This window comes from Impatiens glandulifera, chromosome 2 (assembly GCF_907164915.1).
Source record: "Impatiens glandulifera chromosome 2, dImpGla2.1, whole genome shotgun sequence".
In the NCBI taxonomy this organism is placed as follows: Eukaryota; Viridiplantae; Streptophyta; class Magnoliopsida; order Ericales; family Balsaminaceae; genus Impatiens; species Impatiens glandulifera.
The window spans coordinates 20442074-20449150 of NC_061863.1; the positions used below are offsets into that span (position 1 = coordinate 20442074).

Below are 7077 nucleotides of genomic sequence, written 5' to 3' on the forward strand. Positions count from 1 at the left end.
AATGTGATCAGATGTAGATACATCTGTTTCTTCCAACTACTAAACGCTTCGCTGTTTAGCATTGGCGGCTTGTCGCTGTGGGTCATGCTTCCCATCTTTTTCGGTTGCTTGAGTGCTAAGAACCTCGCTCTGATACCACTTGTTAGGATCGGGGACGCCCTTGGAGGACCGGGGTGTTTTCCGGTTTCGGGAAGGGTGGCCGCTTACAACACACACACCACTTTGGTGATAGTCCGGTTAGAGACTATAACCGTTCTCAGCACTGCACAAACTGTCACAGACTCTTGAACCGGGTTCAAGGGCGGAAATGTCTGTTTCAGGTTGAAGCAACGAATGCGACTTTAGATGATGTTTAAGAAGGAGTTGGTTTAATGGAGGTGAGTGACCGGTTTTAGGAGTATGATTAGTTTGAGGTTTACGTTAAGAAAGCAAGAAATGAAAGCGAAGGAAAGAACACGAGACAAGAATTTGTTTATGGATGTTCGGAGCAAACCCTCCTACGTCACCCCTTCTTCTCAAGTTATGAGAAGGATCTCCACTAACTCTTTAGAGTTACAACAATACTGCCGGTCGAGCCCAACTTCGCTACTCGCCGGTTACACCAAACTCACACTTTGATGTAATACAACAACTCAACAAAAAACAACACACGAAAAGCTTCCGGTTATAGGCACACCGGTTTTACAGTATATAGGACTTTATCTCTCTAGAATTTAATGCTTTTACAACTTTCAGAACTGATGATGCCTTAAATGAAGACGTTTCGACTTCCTTTTATAGCTGAGAAGAGCCAACGGCTATGTTCTTCTCTCTCCTACGGATTGGTCGATCGTCATCACGCCTGTTGTAGAAAAGGTTGCTTGCACGCTTCACTTTCCTCAACACCTGGCATTCATGCAGCAGCTCTGAGCATAAGATGACATAGCCGGTTTTCAGATTGAGACACGTGTTGAACATCCACTTCCGGTTTTCATCTTCGGATCAATAAAGCATCATTGCTTTCCTCGCATGCTTCTGATCGGATCCGATCTTCTTTTATTCTTTCGAGACACGTTTCTTCCGTCATGGTACGTCACTCTTGTAATTTGAATCTTTCGGCTTTTGTTCTGAACCTTCCGGTTTCTGTGTCTTGTGCAGAGTGATCCGGTTGATACATAATCTTTTGTCTTCGTTAACCGGTCGCTTGAGAAAGTGAAAATCGGTTCCTCTGATCTGTAACTTGATCACTTGAGACTGGTTTCTTTGAATTGTAGTATCAGTCGGTTTTACAATGCCAACCTGTTCATACGGTTTTAGAAGTACCTGCACATGAAGATTAACTTCTGTTTAGTTCGTCTGGCCGGTTCCAAAATTAATCTACTTAATTTTTCTATCAATTTCTCCCTTTTTGATTATTTAGAATAAATATTCAAAAATTGTAATGTATGGCCGGTTTTGAGAAAATTAACTTACTTAATTTTTCTATCATAGTAAATTATTTTTTTGGTTTATATTAAGGAATAATTGAGTCAATAATGTCTGGTATGCGGGATGCAAAATTGGGAGTTGGAAGACATGAAGAGTATGATTTTTATATTGTTGAAGAAAATATCCAAAGGAAGAAACTTGACGTGGAGTTAGAGGAGACAAAGGAGATTGCTAAGAAACGAGAGGTATGATTTTTGCAGTTTGTATGTGTGCATACCTGGATAATTGGAGCTTGATGCTTGCTTCTTCTTTTTTTACAAAACCAACATTTATTAGCCGAAGGCAATACATATTTCTTTTATATGTGTGTCTTTTGAGGGGAATTGGTATCATCAAGTTTGGAAGGTCTTGAGAATTTCGTGCAGTTTTTATTACCTGGTTGCTTGCTTCTACTGCCAAGGTTCAAGAATCTACAGAACAAGCTAAGCCAAAAAGGGAGGCAATTGTTTTTCCTTGTTACTTCTGTTGGGACTCTTGTCATTGTTGTTTCCTAATTAGACAGTTTCTTATGTTGGCCAGATTTCAAACAGTAGCTCGACAAAGAAGAAGGCAAAGATTCCAATATCTTCAGTTTTCGGGAATGATAGTGACGAAGAACAGTGAAATATGTTTATTGGGTTGAACCAGAATCTGTTTAAGTTTGTAAAATATTACTGTATTTATGTCTCTCTTTTGCATCATCTTTAAGCAAACACTATGCCAATTACAGTTTATTTATGGAGTTTTTACAGTCAAATTGTTGAGTGAAAATTACAGTTTATTTGTGGAGTTTTACAGTCAGTTTCTATCCAAATGTTTATTATTTTTTGCTAAACCCATTATGTTATTAAGACCGCAGGCTGAAAAATACCTGTTTTGAAATACTTTTATGAATATGAAAACCGAAATCAGATGATAATTGACAAATCGTTGTCTGGTTTCATTTTACGAGTACAAATTTATAAGCATTTTTCATCATAAAACATGCACAATCTCTTAAAGTGATAGCTAAAATATTCTCTATAAAAGATACAGATTTTTCTTTATTTCATGTCAATCCGACAGACTCATGCTTCAACAACTATAATCTTAATGGAATCATGTCAATAAGAGGCTAACTATGGAGAAATTAAGAGGCTAACTATGTGCCTTGATAAAAACACAAAAACTCCTTGCAGATTTTGCTTTGTCCGGTAAGAATTGTTGAAATTATATATGTTGGTATTAGATATAAACCCTTTAACCATCTGCTTTATTTATTCCCCATTTTCTTGACTAGATGTTTTACATATTTGAATAACATGTTTGGTATGACCCAAAATTGAAAGCACTCAAATACATCAACATTCATAAATATGTTATGCGTATCACAAGAATTGAAAGGGTATATGATTCTAATCTCAGTTGTGAATCAAAAAACAAAATTGACAAGTTTTTTAAAAGCAAAAGAGTCCCCCAGCTTTATCAGACAATAGCATTGACAGCACTTGCAATTCTGGGCCATAAATCAGCACATTCCTTCCCAATTGGACCAGTAATGGCAGAACCTGGTTTTTTTACCATCAAACAAATAATGGTGAGGGAATGAATGAGGCCTAAAGATGATATAGTAATTTAACACATTTTGAGACATTTTTTACCTTTCATTTCTCCCTTAGGATTCACTATCACACCAGCATTATCTGCATAGTAACAACATATTTATCAACCAAGATATTTACATATTATAATCAACAAATTTCATATATAAAAAAATTGTATTGTGATTGTTCAAAATGGAGAAGACCAAGAATTAGGTAAGACTTTGAACGCAAATAAGTGAGTATAGTGTTTTTAAATACATCATTCATCATACCATAAACTCTATTCATTATCCCTAATACTCTTTCTTTAATATCTTAGTGGGTATATACAATACCCAAATACCCTTGAAAACCAATACTAAAGAAAAAATATTTCTAAATCCTCAACATTGAGAGTTTGTCTTACAAAAGTGAATTGCAGTGAAGAAGGGGGTTAAAGGCATTGTGATGATGAAGTGAGACATGACAATCAATCAAAAAGTCAAATTGTACACTAACTAAATGGCACTTTGATTGTCAAAACAGATATCTGATTATGATGAGCTTTGTTTGGTTAAGTTGTTTACTTGTAGAAATGGGCATGCTTTTCAAATTGTTTGATTTTCCCTAGTTGTAATCAAATAAGGGATTGTATCAATCGGATCGTGAAAAGAGTGGGTTCTTCAGTCTAACTGTTCTAGTAAAGAATAACAAAGAATTGGTTAAACAAGTAACAAGTTATAACACAAAACAAAATCAGAATCTATTAAATCACCTTCAAAATACACCTTTAAAATACATGAACACTACATCCTTTCGGCGCTAGTTCTTGCGTTGTCTAACAATGACAGTAGGCATGACCTTCTTTCTCAAATCAGGTTTCCCTTTCTTCACTGTCGCCATAACCATATCTCCCACACAAGCATACGACAATCGATTCAAACGACCCTTGATCCCCTTCACTGATATGATGTAGAGATTCTTCGCGCCAGTATTGTCGGCACAGTTGACCGTAGCCACCACAAGAAGACCCAGTGACATGCGGAACTTGTTTCCCGCCGATCCTCCGCGGCCTGAAACACGTTGTTTTTCAACATTGAATTACTATCAAGTATCAAACATGTAGTTAACAGAGAATTGTATAGAAGATGAAAACACTAACCTCGCTTCGACATTTTGGCAGCTTCAGAATACAAGGACAATGTGAAATTAGGGTTTTAGAGTATTTATATGAGAACCCTAAATTTAGGGTTCGTGGCCGGAGAATATTTACCAAAGGCAAGAAATACCAAATAGGAGAAATACCAAATGCGAGAAATACATTTCTCGTAATTGAGCACCAAATGCGAGAAATACCAAATGCGAGAAATACATTTCTCGTAATTGAGCACCAAATGCGAGAAATACCAAATGCGAGAAATACATTTCTCATAATTGAGCACCAAATGCGAGAAATACCAAATGCGAGAAATACATTTCTCGTAATTGAGCGGTAAAACAGGCGCGCGAAGGGTATTACAGACTTTTCACAGGGCAAAAAGGCCCTTTTTGCCAACTTTATCAACCGTGAGCCTTTTTTGGAATTAGACATCTTATGACGGTCATTTCATCAAATTTCCCAACGGAGACACTCAAAATGGGATATCCCAATTTCTCTCTCCAAAACACGCAAATATGCGTTGCTACTGTACTGATGCATATATTTATTTATTTTACATTTTAGCCCTTCAACTTTTATTTTATCAAATTTATATATTAAATTTATTTATATAATTAATTTATATAAGTTATTTATATTTTAATTTGTTTATATGTTTTATTTAATTATATGTTTTATTTGTTTATATTTTTATTTTTATCCTATATTTTATATTAAGCTCATTTATATAATTATTAATTTAATTCATTTATATAATATTTTTTATATAATATAAATTTATAATAATATTTTTAAAAAAAATTATAATAATATTAAAAAATATGTATTTTTTTTTTTTGTGTTCATGTAATTTTTGAATTTTTAATAAATTTTTATAATTAAATTTAAAATATTTGAATAATATTATAATATTGGTGTAATTTATAAGTTTGTAAAATATATGGGTGATATTAAAAAGTTATAAAAGGTGATGAATAATATAAGAATATTCTTTTGGGTTTGAAAATGGGTTTTTTGGTTGGAGAAGATTTACTGTTTGATGTGACATTTACACTAAAATGAGTTTGAAAAATGGGTTTTTCGGTTAGAGATGGTCTTAGAGCATCTCTAATGGTACTGCATTCGCATACCAAAACTCATTTTTCTCCTCCAACCCACGCCAAATTTAAACCCAAAATACGAATACACCATTTTATCTCTCCAAAAAAAACCAAATATGGGTTTACATGTTCATTACACATAAATGAATTGAAAATTCAAAAGAAATCATTGAAGTTTATTAATGTTTTATTAGAATATTTAACTTATTTATATCATTTATTATTAACATTTATTTTGGTTCTTTAATTTTTAATTTAATTAAATTTTATACCTAATTTTGTATATAATTTATTTATATGTTTAATTTGTTTTTTATCTTATATATTTATATTAATATATTTTATATATCATAAATTTATAATAATAAAAAATATTGATAAAAAAACTAAAAAAATAACCAAATACAATAATTATATTTTTTAAAAATTACATTTTTTTACCATAATTAAAAATACATCTCTTACCCTACTTAAAAATAAAAGTTGCATTTCTCACAATAATTAAATATACGCCAGATAATAAAAATTAACGATAATCAATACAAATATGATTAATAATCTGGTAAATTAGAATCATTTCCTCATTTTTATTAATTTTTTATGCATATAAATTTTATTTAATGAGTGTGTTTGAAAAAGTATTAAGGTTTAATTTGTAAAGTTGATAAATATATAGGTAGTTATTGAAAATTATAAAATTTTTGTATAAAATAAAATATTTCTATAATATTCTTTTGAGTTTGAAAATGAGTTTTGGGATTGGAAATGAATTACTGTTTGATGTGACATTTACTGAATTTTGGGTTTGAGAATATGGGTATGGGTTGGATATGGTCTTAGATAAACCCTTAGTCTGTTTGGTCATGTTTTATCTAGCATTCTTTATAATTTTGGTGTACTAAATATTTTTAAATTACAATTTCACGTTACTGCAATAGTAAAGAGGAAATATGCTAGTCTTAGTCTTGCCTACTAAATTTATGAGTTATGGTTCACCCTATTTTTATTTTTTCATTGTGTAATATTAATTATAGAAAAAAGAAGTATATAAGATAAATTTATGAGACTGAGTAAGAACAAATTAATGGAACAAAATCCCAGTTTTGAGAGAAATTTATAAATTGTGTACGTGATTTATAATTAAAATTTAGAATTATGTTCGACCTAAATTGTTAAGTTTTTATGACCTAATTTATTACAATATAAATAATATATAATATAAGATTTTAACTTTAAGAGTGAGATTAATACAATCGACAATATTAATGACGATGTAGACATATTGCACTAAGTATCGTTATATCTTATTATAAACACTCATTTCTAACTCTTCTAATTTAAATTTTTTTAAATAATTTCAAGAAATAATTCTCTGATTAAGAAGAAATAATTCAAACAAACTCATCAATATGGGTCCTTTTGAAAACTACTATGGGTCTGAAATTGGAGCTGGGTCTTAATCTATCCGAGAAATTGAGAAATAATATTTTGTTGTGTGTTTCTGGTTACGTCTGAATAAGTGTAATGAAAATTTATTTTTAATTTATAAGTTTAGTTGATATATATTAGTTTTATAATATATAATTTAAATATTTTTTATTGAATTAAAAGATAATTAATATTTAATTATAATTAAATTATATAATACAAAAAAAAAATGAATTTTATTATGATTCCATAAATAGGTCTTTAATATTAATTATTAATCATATTACCATAGCTAAATTATTAATGTGCACGTTCTCTGTGTCGCCACAATTTGGATGCCAGTGAATCTCAAAATACACGCATTTCTTCTCCATCGTTATCA

General features: G+C 31.1%; 1 pseudogene; it reads right to left on the reverse strand.

Moving 5' to 3' along the window:
- Positions 1–2819: 2819 nt before the first annotated feature.
- Positions 2820–4183, reverse strand: LOC124928135 (annotated as a pseudogene).
- Positions 4184–7077: the final 2894 nt, after the last annotated feature.